This window comes from Panulirus ornatus, chromosome 63 (genome assembly GCF_036320965.1).
Source record: "Panulirus ornatus isolate Po-2019 chromosome 63, ASM3632096v1, whole genome shotgun sequence".
Lineage (NCBI taxonomy): Eukaryota > Metazoa > Arthropoda > Malacostraca > Decapoda > Palinuridae > Panulirus > Panulirus ornatus.
This window is the reverse complement of record NC_092286.1, coordinates 21,750,403-21,764,809: the sequence shown is the minus strand read 5'-3', so window position 1 is coordinate 21,764,809 and position 14,407 is coordinate 21,750,403. Positions and strand designations below refer to the sequence as shown.

At 40.9% G+C, this 14,407-nt stretch overlaps 1 protein-coding gene and 1 long non-coding RNA gene across 2 annotated transcripts in view; one reads left to right on the top strand and one right to left on the bottom strand.

Annotated features, from left to right (window-relative positions):
• Nucleotides 1-11,584, bottom strand: part of LOC139745877 (uncharacterized) — a 28,745-nt gene extending 17,161 nt beyond the window's left edge. Inside the window, exon 1 of the long non-coding RNA XR_011712010.1 lies at nucleotides 11,466-11,584. This is a non-coding gene — a long non-coding RNA (uncharacterized lncRNA). The remainder of the gene's footprint in view (nucleotides 1-11,465) is intronic.
• Nucleotides 1-14,407, top strand: part of Yeti (yeti) — a 361,198-nt gene that overhangs the window by 161,991 nt on the left and 184,800 nt on the right. The gene's annotated exons all lie outside the window — the stretch shown is intronic.

Here is a 14,407-nt window from a genome sequence, read left to right as displayed (position 1 = left end):
AAACTGTTCCCGTGCTTGCTGATATCAAAGGATGGAAAAAGCGTGACTTCCCCTCTTAAACTATGTGCAAAAACCTTATGTTTGTCATAAATAGTTTGTGTGGTAATCAGAATTTTTTTGATACTGACTTCCCCTAATTCTTAAAATATCTGTCAAGGGAAAAAACAGTCCAAAGAGAAAAAGAGGAAGATAAACACAGTGCATTATTGGAAAAAAAATTTTTAATTTATTGCAGAACTATGAATGCCGTGAGAAAAATAGTAGCCTAAGCTTCCTTCTGACTTAAAAAAAAATAGGTAAGAAAAGTATGATACACCACTGTAGCCTTAATTGCTAAACTGACTCATAACAAGAAAAAAGGGAAAAATAATGAAAAATTTTAAAAACTACTTACAATGATGGAGATTAAATTTTTCTTGTTCATGAAAAGGGGGAAAGAATATATTTATAAATTTTGTATTATTTTCTTTGTCACTGTCTCCTGCGGGGGGCAAGGTAGCACAAGGAAACGACGAAAGAATGGCCCCCCACCCACATACAATTATATACATTTCACGTCCACACCAATATACATACCTATACATCTCAACGTATACTTTTGTTTTACACACACCCGACATATACATATATACACTTTTTACCCTAATTCATACTGTCTGCCCTTATTCATTCCCCTCACCCCCCCGCCCAATAATTAAAACACCTCCCCCCCCATGTGCGTGGGGGTAGCGCTAGGAAAAAACAAAAAAGGCCCCAAATTTTTTCACCACTCAGTCTCCCGTGTCATGTATAATGCCCCTGGAAAAACCCCAGCCCCCCCCCCCAATCCAGGCCCAACAAAACTTTCCATGGTTTACCCCCGATGCTTCAATACCCTGATTCAAACCATTGACAGCATGTCAAACCCCCGGGATACCACATCGTTACAATTCACTCTATTCCCTTTCATGCTTTTCCCCCCCGGGATTTTTCGGGCCCCCAAACACTCAAGCTCTTTTTTACTTTCCAAACTTTCCACCTCCAATTTGGTCTCCCACTTCTCCTCATTCCCTCCACCTTGACACATATACCCTCTTTGTCAATCTTTCCTCACCCCTTCTCTGTATGTGCCCAAACCTTTTCCCAAAACCCCTTTCTGCTTCTCAACCCATTTCTTATTATTACCCACATCTCCCCTTTCTGTTTCATTACTTACTTGATCAAACCCCTCACACCACATTTTGGTCCCCAAATGTCTCACCTTCTAGAACATCCCCCCTTGCAAAACTCTATCTATAGCCCACCCCCCTCGAAAACCATATATCATTTTTGGGAAAAACCACTTTTCCCTTTAAACATTCCCATTTTTGCTTTCCAAGTTAACGTTCTCGACTTCCACATATTCTTCAAGGCCCCCAAAAAAACTTTCGACCCCTCCCCTACCCTATGATTCCCCTTCCCGCTTCCTTTGGTTCCATCTGCTACCAAATCCACTCCCAGATATTTTAAAAACACTTCACTCCCTCCAGTTTTTCTCCATTCAAACTTACCTCCCAATTGACTTGTCCCTCCCCTCCCTGGGGCCTAAAAACCCTTGCTCTTATTAAATTTTTACTTTCAGCTTTCTTCTTTCACACACTTTCCCAAAAAACTCAGTACCAGCTTCTGCGGGGTTTCTCACCCAAGTCAGCCACCACGCTGTATCATCAGTGAACAAAAAATTTGATCATTTCCCCCTGCTCTTTTCATTAAACCAGGCCCTGCATATTTTCCCCCTCTTTCCAAAACTCTTGCATTCACCTCCCTAACAACACCATTTAAAAAACCCAAATTAAACAACCATGGAGAATCCCCCACCCCCCCTGCTGCAAACCAACATTCACGGGAAAACCCGGTTTCATTTCCTCTCTTCCTAACGTACACATGCCTTACATTCCAATAAAAACTTTTCACTGTTTCTAACAACTTGCCCCCCAAAAACCATATATTTTTTAATCCCCTTCCACAGGGCATCTCTATCAACTCAAATCAAAATGCCTTTTTCAGTTTTCAAAAATCCCTACAAACCTTCCATTTGCTTATTAAGTATTTCTCACATACATTCTTCAAAGCAAATACGTGTTTCCAAACACTTCCTCTACCCTTCGGGAAACCCCACACTGGCTCTTCCCCAATTGATGCTCTGTACATGCCTTACCCTCCAATCAATACCCTCCCATATAATTTACCAGGAATCTCAACAATCTTATACCTCTGTAATTTGAGCACTCATTTTACCCCCTTTGCCTTTTTTCAATGGCACTATGCAAGCATTCCGCCAATCCTCAGGCACCTCACCATGAATCATACATACATTAAATAACCTTCCCAACCATCAACAATAAAAGTCACCCCCCTTTTTTTAAAAAAATTCCACTGCATTTTCTATCTAAACCCGCTTTCCTTGCCGGCTTTATCTTTCGAAAAACTTTATACCTCTTCTCTGTTTACCCCAAAACATTCTCCCAAAAACCCCCTCACTTTGCACACCACCCCGGGGCCAAAAACCCTATATCTGCCACCCCCTATCATCAAACCCCATTCAACAAACCTTCAAAAAAAACTCATTCCATTCCTTCTCACATCACCACTACTTGTTATCTCCTCCCCATTAGCCCCCTTCACTTTAAGTGCCCATTTGTTCCCTTGTCTTATGCAGTTTATTTACCCCCTTCCAAAAAAATCTTTTTATTCTCCCTAAAATTTTTGATACTCTCTCACCCTAACTTCAGGTAAATAAAATGCGAAAGACAAGAGAACAAAAGGAAACATCGGGGCAAGGCGGCTAATGGGGAGGTGATAACATGTAGTGGTAAAGTGAGGAGATGGGGTGAGTATTTTTAAGGTTTTTTGAATGTGTTAGATGATAAGAGTGGCAGATATAGCGTTTTTTTTTGGGCGAGGGTTAAATGTGCGAAGAGAGGGGGGAAGAAAAATGATTTGGTAAAAAGAAAGAGGTAGTAAAAGCTCTGAGAAGATGAAAGTTGGCAAGGCAGAGGGTTTGGATGGTATTGGGAATGGGAAATTTTTTAAAAAAGGGGGTGACAGTGTTGTTAACTGGTTTGTGAGGATATTCATTGTACGTATGACTCATGGTGAGGTGCCCCGAGGATTGGGGGGAAAGCATGCATTGTGCCATTGTACAAAGGCAAAGGGGATAAAAAGGGGAGTGCTCCCAAAAAACAGAGGTTTTAAGTTTGGGTTTAATACCTGGGAAATTATATGGGAGGGTATTGATTGAGAGGATGAGGGCATGTACAGAGCATCAGATTGGGGGAAAAGGGGGTGGTTTCAAAGTGGTTAAAAGGGGGTGTGGATCAGGTGTTTGCTTTGGGAAGGGAAAGTAAGGAGAAAAACTTAGAAAAGCAAATGGATTTCTTTGTAGCATTTTGGATTGGAAAAGGCATATGATAGAGGGTTTATAGAGATGCTCTTTGGAAGGTATAAAGAATATATGGATTGGGAGGGGAAGTTGTTAGAAGTAGTGAAAAGTTTTTATCGAGGATGTAAGGTATGTGTACGTGTAGGAAGAGAGGAAAGTGATTGGTTCTCAGTGAATGTAGGTTTGCGGCAGGGGTGTGTGATGTCTCCATGGTTGTTTAATTTGTTTATGGATGGGGTTGTTAGGGAGGTGAATGCAAGAGTTTTGGAAAGAGGGGCAAGTATGCAGTCTGTTGTGGATGAGAGAGCTTGGAAAGTAAGTCAGCTGTTGTTCGCTGATGATACAGAGCTGGTGGTTGATTCAGGTGAGAAACTGCAGAAGCTGGTGACTGAGTTTGGTAAAGTGTGTGAAAGAAGAAAGCTAAGAGTAAATGTGAATAAGAGCAAGGCTATTCAGTACAGTTGGGTTGAGGGACAAGTCAATTGGGAGGTAAGTTTGAATGGAGAAAAACTGGAGGAAGTGAAGTGTTTTAGATATCTGGGAGTAGATTTGGCAGCGAATGGGACCATGGAAGTGGAAGTGAATCATAGGGTAGGGGAGGGGGGCGAAAATTCTGGGAGCATTGAAGAATGTGTGGAAGTCGAGAACATTATCCCGGAAAGCAAAAATGGGAATGTTTGAAGGAATAATGGTTCCAACAATGTTATATGGTTGCGAGGCGTGGGCTATAGAGTTGTGCGGAGGAGGGTGCATGTGCTGGAAATGAGATGTTTGAGGACAACATGTGGTGTGAGATGGTTTGATCGAGTAAGTAATAATAGGGTAAGAGATGTGTGGTAATAAAAAGAGTGTGGTTGAGAGAGCAGAAGAGGGTGTTTTGAAATGGTTTGGTAAAATGGAGAAAATGAGTGAGGAAAGATTGACCAAGAGGATATATGTGTCAGAGGTGGAGGGAATGAGGAGAAGTGGGAGACCAAATTGGAGGTGGAAAGATGGAGTGAAAAAAGATTTTGAGTGATCGGGGCCTGAACATGCAGGAAGGTGAAAGGCATGCAAGGAATAGTGTGAATTGGAATGATGTGGTATACCAGGGTTGATGTGCTGTCAATGGATTGAACCAGGGCATGTGAAGCGTCTGGAGTAAACCGATGAAAGTTGTGTGGGGCCTGGATGTGGAAAGGGAGCTGTGGTTTTGGTGCATTACTACATGACAGCTAGAGACTGAGTGTGAGCGAATGTGGCCTTTGTTGTCTTTTCCTAGCGCTACCTCGCACACATGACAGGGGAGGGGATTTTTATTTCATGTGTGGCGGGGTGGCGATGGAAATGAATAAAGGCAGACAGTATGAATTATGTACATGTGTATATATGTATATGTCTGTGTGTATATATATGTATACGTTGAGATGTATAGGTATGTATATTTGCGTGTGTGGACGTGTATGTATATACATGTGTATGTGGGTGGGTTGGGCCATTCCTTCATCTGTTTCCTTGCGCTAATGCAGGAGACAGTGACAAAGTAAAATAATAATAAAAAAAAATATTGCAATGTCTTTGAAAAAGTTCATCAGTCTACTTACATTATCATCTACAATTACATTAAAACTTTTATTTCTTCTACTGTCATTATATGATTCATTTATGATTCTTACCATTCCCATTAGTATTTGTTCCAAAGTAACACTGCAACTGCAGGTGTCACATATTGGAGCAAGTCTCCTCTCCATCAGGTGACCATGGATTAATAAAGTATGAGCAATCTTCATTTGAAGATTTTTGTTGAAAGAGGAATCCCATAATTTAACACCTTTTTTCTAACTCTCTGTAGTATGTTATTCTTTTGGGCTTTCAAGTCTCTAGCTTGCCATCTACATCTAACTTAATTATTCATTCTGCCAATAAAATCATTGCATGTTAAGACTCTCATGTACAGATTGATGGAAAAAAGCTTCTTTAGCCTCAGCATTTGCTACTTCATTACTAATAATACCAATACATTCAGAAGACCAGAAGAATTCGACACTTTTCTGGTTTGAATGGATTCTTACAATCCAATTTTGCATTTTTTGAACAATGGTATGCACTGAAGCTTAAAGTGATATAGCTTAGAGTTCAAACTGAGAATTGGGTAGACAATTTTTTTTTCCTTTGTAGGGATTGTTCTGAATACATCCAGAGGCTTTGGAAAGGGTGTAAAAACAAATGTATGCTTTTAAATTATCCATATCATTTCAATCATCGTTATGATTGTACCATTCTTGCTAGGAGAGGACGATGTTACTTAAGCTGATAACCAAGGAGAATCACACCATATGGTGGAGAGGGGGTCTGATGTGATATTTTGCATGCAGGGAATAACATGGCCTAAGCTGAAGGTGATATATGCAGACTGGTTGCATCACTACAACCAGGCCATCACTCAAAAGGAGAAGGCAAGAATAGTAACTGAGGTGTCAGCCCCTTTAGCAGTAGAGGTAAATGTGCTGGGTGGGAATGTGTACATAATCCCCAAAACATCTCCAGGAGGCTAAGGAGTCATCTCCTGCAGCAGTGGAGAGACATAAACCAAAGGCCATTTTAGATGGACCCCTAAACCAGAAATGTAGTGATTCCACATGGGTTTGTTGTCAGCGAACTGAGAAACTTCATGTAATGAGTATATTTTGTCTATTTGGTACCCTTCTTGAATGTCTGTTGCTAAATATTTGAGGACAGTTCCTGCATATAATGTGATTTGTTGGGATGACAAAATCCTATACACGGGCAGTGTTACAAACTCTTGATCATACACCTGTCCATGGGGAATGATTACCTGTGACATACTTCTAGCATATTTATCAGCCCCTTGAGTCCAAGGTCAAAAGTACTGCAACATGTTTCAGGCACTTGACATCTCGATAAGGCTGAACCAAAGTGAGGTCCAGCAGTCACTAGATCAGATCCAGAGATGGAACTGCATAGTGTAAATCTGAGAGTTAGTTTAAGAGTGAAGACTCTTAGTATAGTGCAGAATAAAAGTGTCAGCAAAGCCATAGTCTTAATGTCTGGCCATATAAACGAAACTGTTCCAGTGCTTGCTGATATCAAAGGATGGAAAAAGCAGTGACTTCCCCTCTTAAACTATGTGCAAATCCTTATGTTTGTCACTAATATAGTTTGTGTGGTAATCAGAATTTTATGATACTGACTTCCACTAATTCTTAAAATATCTGTCAAGGAAACAACAGTCCAATGAGAAAAAGAGGAAGATAACACACAGTGCATTATTGGAAAAATTTTACATTTATTGCATAACTATGAATGCCGTGAGAAACTATAGTAGCCTAAGCTTCCTCTCTGACTAAAAAAACATAGGTAAGAAAAGTATGATACACCACTGTAGCCTTAACTTGCTATCTGACTCATAACAAGAAAAGGTAACTACATAATGAAATTTAAAATCTACTTACAATGATGGAGATTAAATTTTTCTTGTTCATGAAGGGGAATGAATATATTTATATCTATGTATTATACTTTGTCACTGTCTCCTGCGTTAGCAAGGTAGCACAAGGAAACAGACGAAAGAATGGCCCAACCCACCCACATACACATATATATACATACACGTCCACACACACATATACATACCTATACATCTCAACGTATACATATGTATACACACACAGACATATACATATATACACTTGTACATAATTCATACTGTCTGCCCTTATTCATTCCCGTCACCACCCCGCCACACATGAATTAACAACACCTCCCCCCGCATGTGCGTGAGGTAGCGCTAGGAAAAAGACAACAAAGGCCACATTTGTTCACACTCAGTCTCCAGCTGTCATGTATAATGCACTGAAACCACAGCCCCCTTTCCACATCCAGGCCCAACAAAACTTTCCATGGTTTACCCCAGATGCTTCACATACCCTGATTCAATCCATTGACAGCATGTCAACCCCGGTATACCACATCGTTACAATTCACTCTATTCCTTGCATGCTTTTCACCCTCCTGCATGTTCAGGCCCCAATCACTCAAGCTCTTTTTCACTCCATCTTTCCACCTCCAATTTGGTCTCCCACTTCTCCTCATTCCCTCCACCTCTGACACATATATCCTCTTTGTCAATCTTTCCTCACTCATTCTCTGTATGTGACCAAACCATTTCAAAACACCCTCTTCTGCTCTCTCAACCACACTCTTATTATTACCACACATCTCTCTTACTGTTTCATTACTTACTTGATCAAACCACCTCACACCACATATTGTCCCCAAATGTCTCACTTCTAGCACATCCACCCTCTGCACAACTCTATCTATAGCCCACGCCTCGCAACCATATATCATTGTTGGAACCACTATTCCTTTAAACATTCCCATTTTTGCTTTCCAAGATAACGTTCTCGACTTCCACATATTCTTCAATGCTCCCAAAACTTTCGACCCCTCCCCTACCCTATGATTCACTTCCGCTTCCATGGTTCCATCTGCTACCAAATCCACTCCCAGATATCTATAACACTTCACTCCCTCCAGTTTTTCTCCATTCAAACTTACCTCCCAATTGACTTGTCCCTCAACCCTACTGTGCCTAATAACCTTGCTCTTATTCACATTTACTTTCAGCTTTCTTCTTTCACACACTTTACCAAACTCAGTCACCAGCTTCTGCAGTTTCTCACCCAAGTCAGCCACCAGCGCTGTATCATCAGTGAACAACAACTGACTCACTTCCCATGCTCTCTCATTCACCAGGGACTGCATACTTGCCCCTCTTTCCAAAACTCTTGCATTCACCTCCCTAACAACACCATTTATAAACAAATTAAACAACCATGGAGACATCACACACCCCTGCTGCAAACCAACATTCACTGAGAACCGATCACTTTCCTCTCTTCCTACACGTACACATGCCTTACATTCTCAATAAAAACTTTTCACTGCTTCTAACAACTTGCCTCCCAAACCATATATTCTTAATACCTTCCACAGAGCATCTCTATCAACTCTATCATATGCCTTCTTCAGATTCAAAAATGCTACAAACCAATCCATTTGCTTATCTAAGTATTTCTCACATACATTCTTCAAAGCAAATACGTGATCCACACATCCTCTACCACTTCTGAAACCACACTGCTCTTCCCCAATCTGATGCTCTGTACATGCCTTCACCCTCTCAATCAATACCCTCCCATATAATTTACCAGGAATACTCAACAATCTTATACCTCTGTAATTTGAGCACTCATTCTTATCCCCTTTGCCTTTGTACAATGGCACTATGCAAGCATTCCGCCAATCCTCAGGCACCTCACCATGAATCATACATACATTAAATAACCTTACCAACCAGTCAACAATACAGTCACCCCCTTTTTTAATAAATTCCACTGCATTACTATCTAAACCCTGCTACCTTGCCGGCTTTCATCTTTCGAAAAGCTCTTACTACCTCTTCTCTGTTTACCAAATCATTCTCCCAAACCCTCTCACTTTGCACACCACCTCGACCAAAACACCCTATATCTGCCACTCTATCATCAAACACATTCAACAAACCTTCAAAATACTCATTCCATCTCCTTCTCACATCACCACTACTTGTTATCTCCTCCCCATTAGCCCCCTTCACTGAAGTGCCCATTTGTTCCCTTGTCTTATGCAGTTTATTTACCTCCTTCCAAAACATCTTTTTATTCTCCCTAAAATTTAATGATACTCTCTCACCCTAACTCTCAGGTAAATAAAGTGCGAAAGACAAGAGAACAAATGGAAACATCGGTCAAGGCGGCTAATGGGGAGGTGATAACATGTAGTGGTAATGTGAGGAGATGGGGTGAGTATTTTGAAGGTTTGTTGAATGTGTTAGATGATAAGAGTGGCAGATATAGCGTGTTTTGGTCGAGGTAGTGTGCGAAGAGAGGGGGTTAAGAAGAATGATTTGGTAAACAGATAAGAGGTAGTAAAAGCTCTGCAGAAGATGAAAGTTGGCAAGGCAGAGGGTTTGGATGGTATTGCAATGGAATTTATTAAAAAAGGGGGTGACAGTGTTGTTAACTGGTTAGTGAGGATATTCATTGTACGTATGACTCATGGTGAGGTGCCTGAGGATTGGTGGAATGCATGCATAGTGCCATTGTACAAAGGCAAAGGGGATAAAGGTGAGTGCTCAAATTACAGAGGTATAAGTTTGTTGAATACCTGGGAAATTATATGGGAGGGTATTGATTGAGAGGATGAGGGCATGTACAGAGCATCAGATTGGGGAAGAGCAGAGTGGTTTCATAAGTGGTAGAGGATGTGTGGATCAGGTGTTTGCTTTGAAGAATGTAAGCGAGAAATACTTAGAAAAGCAAATGGATTTCTATGTAGCATTTATGGATCTGGAAAAGGCATATGATAGAGTTGATAGAGATGCTCTTTGGAAGGTATAAAGAATATATAGATTGGGAGGCAAGTTGTTAGAAGCAGTGAAAAATTTTTATCGAGGATGTAAGGCATGTGTACAAGTAGGAAGAAAGGAAAGTGATTCGTTCTCAGTGAATGTCGGTTTGCGGCAGGGGTGCATGATGTCTCCATGGTTGTTTAATTTGTTTATGGATGGGGTTGTTGGGAGTGAATGCAAGAGTTTTGGAGAGAGGGGCAAGTATGCAGTCTGTGGTGGATGAGATAGCTTGGGAAGTGAGTCAGTTGTTGTTCACTGATGATACAGTGCTGGTGGCTGATTCAGGTGGGAAACTGCAGAAGCTAGTGACTGAGTTTGGTAAAGTGTGTGAAAGAAGAAAGTTGAGAGTGAAAGTGCATAAGAGCAAGGTTATTAAGTACAGTAGGGTTGAGGGTCAAGTCAACTGGGAGATAAGTTTGAATGGAGAAAACCTGGAGGAAGTGAAGTGTTTTAGATATCTGGGAGTGGATTTGGCAGCGGATGTAACCATGGAAGCGGAAGTGAGTAACAGGGTGGGGGAGGGGGCGAAAGTTCTGGGAGCGTTGAAAAATGTGTGGAAGGTGAGAACATTATCTAAGAAAGCAAAAATGGGTGTTTGAAGGAATAGTGGTTCCAACAATGTTATATGGTTGTGAGGCGTGGGCTATAGGTAGAGTTGTGCAAAGGAGGGTGGATGTATTGGAAATGAGATGTCTGAGGACAATATGTGGTGTGAGGTGGTTTGATCAAGTAAGTAATAATAGGGTAAGAGAGATGTGTGGTAATAAAATGTGTGGTTGAGAGAGCAAAAGAGGGAGTGTTGAAATGGTTTGGTCACATGGAGAGAATGAGTAAGGAAAGATTGACCAAGAGGATATATGTGTCAGAGGTGGAGGGAACGAGGAGAAGTGGGAGATCAAATTATAGGTGAAAAGATTGAGTGAAAAAGATTTCAAGTGATCAGGGCCTAAACATGCAGGAGGGTAAAAGACATGCAAGGAATAGAGTGAACTGGAACGATGTGGTATACCAGGGTCAACGTGCTGTCAATGGATTGAACCAGGGCATGTGAAGTGTCTGGAGTAAACCATGGAAAGTTTTGTGGGGCCTGGATGTGGAAAGGGAACTGTGGTTTCGGTGCATTATACATGACAGCTAGAGACTGAGTGTGAACGAATGTGGCATTTGTTGTCTTTCCCTCACGCGCATGTGGGGGGAGGGTGTTGTCATTTCATGTGTGGAGGGGTGGCGACAGGAATGAATAAGGGCAGCAAGTATGAATTATGTACATTTGTATATATGTATATGTCTGTGTATGTATATATAAGTATATGTTGAAATGGATAGGCATGTATATGTGCATGTGTGGACATGTATGTATATACATGTGTACGTGGATCGGTTGGGCCATTCTTTCATTTGCTTCCTTGCGCTACCTCACTAACACGGGAGACAGCGACAAACTATAATAATAATAAAGAATAATAGCTTGTTACAAATAAAATTACAAAAATTAGACTGTGGCATTACAGGGAAGTACCAGTCCTTACTGAAACGTCTGATACAGTCAGCATACATGATCTAAATTAACCTCAAATATACTAAACCTGTTACAGCAGCATTTTCACTTACGCTCTTCATCTATTAGATCTTTTATTCATTCTCATAGCCCTCTCAATTTCAAACTGTCTGAGATCAGCCCTCTCCAGGAATGCCTGCTTTTCCAGATATCTGCAAAGAAGAATGAAATCTAAAATGTTTCCATACAGTAGAGAAACATTAGATATGAATGACATCCATGGCTGATGAGGAAGAAAACAATAATTCATTTTCTGTAAACACTGATTTTGAGGTCCTATCAAAGTTTTCTGAAAATAGCACCTCCATATTAAGAAAACTTTTCAAATTTCAAATAACAAAGGAGGGAATTGACAGCATGTCGCCCCTGGTATACCACACTGTTCTAATTCACTCTATTCCTTGCACGCCTTTCACCCTCCTGTATGTTCAAGACCCCATCACTCAAAATCTTTTTTCACTCCATCTTTCCATCTCCAATTTGGTCTACTGCTTCTCCTAGTTCCCTCTACCTCTGACACATATATCCTCTTTGTCAATCTTTCCTCACTCATTCTCTCCATATGTCCAAACCATTTCAACACACCCTCTTCTGCTCTCTCAACCTCACTCATTTTATTACCACACATCCCTCGTACCCTTTCATTACTTATCAGATCAAACCACCTTACATCACATATTGTCCTGAAACATTTCATTTCCAACACATCCAACATCCTCCATACAACCCTATCTAAAGCCCATGCCTCGCAACCATATAACACTGTTGGAACTGCTATTCCTTCAAACATACCCATTTCTGCTCTACGAGATAACGTTCTCGCCTTCCACACATCCCTCATTGCTCCTAGAACCCCCTCCCCTACCCTATGACTCAATTCCGCTTCCATGGTTCCATCCGCTGCTAAGTCCACTCTCAGATATCTAAAACACTTAACTTCCTCCAATTTTCCTCCATTCAAACTTACATCCCAATTAACTTGTCCCTCAACCCTACTGAACCTAATAACCTTGCTCTTATTCACATTTACTCTCAACTTTCTCCTTTCACACACTTTTCAAAACTCAGTCATCAACCTCGGCAATTTCTCACATGAATCAGCCAACAGAGCAGTATCATCAGTGAACAACAACTGACTCACTTCCCAAGCCTTCCCATCCACAACAGACTGGATACTCGCCCCTCTCACCAAAACTCTTGCATTAACCTCCCTAACCACCCAATCCATAAACAAATTAAATAGCCATGGGGACATCACACATCCCTGCCGCAAACCAACATTCACTGGGAACCAATCACTCTCCTCTCTTCTTACTCGTACACATGCCTTACATCCTTGGTAAAAAATTTTCACGGCTTCTAGTGACTTACCTCCAACACCATATACTCTCAAAACCTTCCACAAAGTATCTCTATCAACCCTATCATATGCCTTCTCCAGATCCATAAAAGCTACATACACATCCATTTGTATTTCTAAGTACAGGTACACCACCAATTTTCTGGCACTCTTGGTTCCAAAGCCTTACCGGATTAACCATTTTACTGCACCAACCATGGTCATGTAATAATAATTCATCAACACACCTCTAACCCACTAATCATACACCTCCATGTGTCTAAAATATACCATGGAGAGCCAAAAATCTAAATTAAACAAATATTAAATGTAAGGTGGAAAGATGGAGTGAAAAAGATTTTGAGTGATCGGGGCCTGAACATGCAGGAGGGTGAAAGGCGTGCAAGGAATAGAGTGAATGGGAACGATGTGGTATACCGGGGTCAACGTGCTGTCAATGGATTGAACCAGGGCATGTGAAGCGTCTGGGGTAAACCATGGAAAGTTCTGTGGGGCCTGGATGTGGAAAGGGAGGTGTGGTTTTGGTGCATTATTACATGACAGCTAGAGACTGAGTGTGAACGAATGGGGCCTTTGTTGTCTTTTCCTAGCGCTACCCCGCACACATGAGGGGGGAGGGGGTTGTTATTCTATGCGTGGCGAGGTGGCGATGGGAATAAATAAAGGCAGACAGTATGAATTATGTACATGTGTATATATGTATATGTCTGTGTGTGTACATATATGTGTACATTGAGATGTATCGGTATGTATATTTGCGTGTGTGGACGTGTATGTATATACATGTGTATGTGGGTGGGTTGGGCCAATTCTTTCGTCTGTTTCCTTGTGCTACCTCGCTAATGCGGAAGACAGCGACAAAGCGAAATAAATAAATGAACGTTAAATAAATAAATAAAATACATTATACACCTGCTCAGGACTGAGGTGCTCGTCAGCAACGAGTTTTGCAAATTTGACCACATACTAGGCAGCTCCTTCATGGTTTGCAGACCACTTTTCTCAGCACACTTTATTTATGGAATCATTGAAGATATCCTTCACTATAGTTACACTCATGTTGTAATTTAAGTCTTTATGGAACAACTTAGCCTGGTTCATTATCATGCTACCTGACAAGTCCACTCAATCAATCCGACACTGTCATAACCATTCCATCATAACTCGATCGTGCTCAGTGCTTTTACAATCATTCATAGTTTTTCTAATTGTCATTTGCTTCTTGGAATCGCCATCTGCATAGAATTTCAATATTTTCTTCCTTTGCTTCTTTATATCATAAACTGTTGACAAACCAAAACTGTAGATGTCACACAGCTTATGCACCAATACACCACTGTAAATTTTTTTCAACAATACTACTTTATGTTGGATCGATATGGACCGGTGTTTACATTTGACACCATGACTGACACTCTTATATGTCTTAGAAGCCATAGCTAGGGTTAAATTTAAGCAAAATAAGCTAAGAATCTCACAGAATTGTGGTTTTACCACTAATAAGTGCAGTGTAAAGAATGTAAATAGGTGCGCCCTACACACAACGCCATCTGTGGCCACCCAGTAAACTAATCTGGTGGCTGTGGTAATTTCAAGTTCCTTCACGTAATTTTGTCCAGACTAAAGGAGGTACTG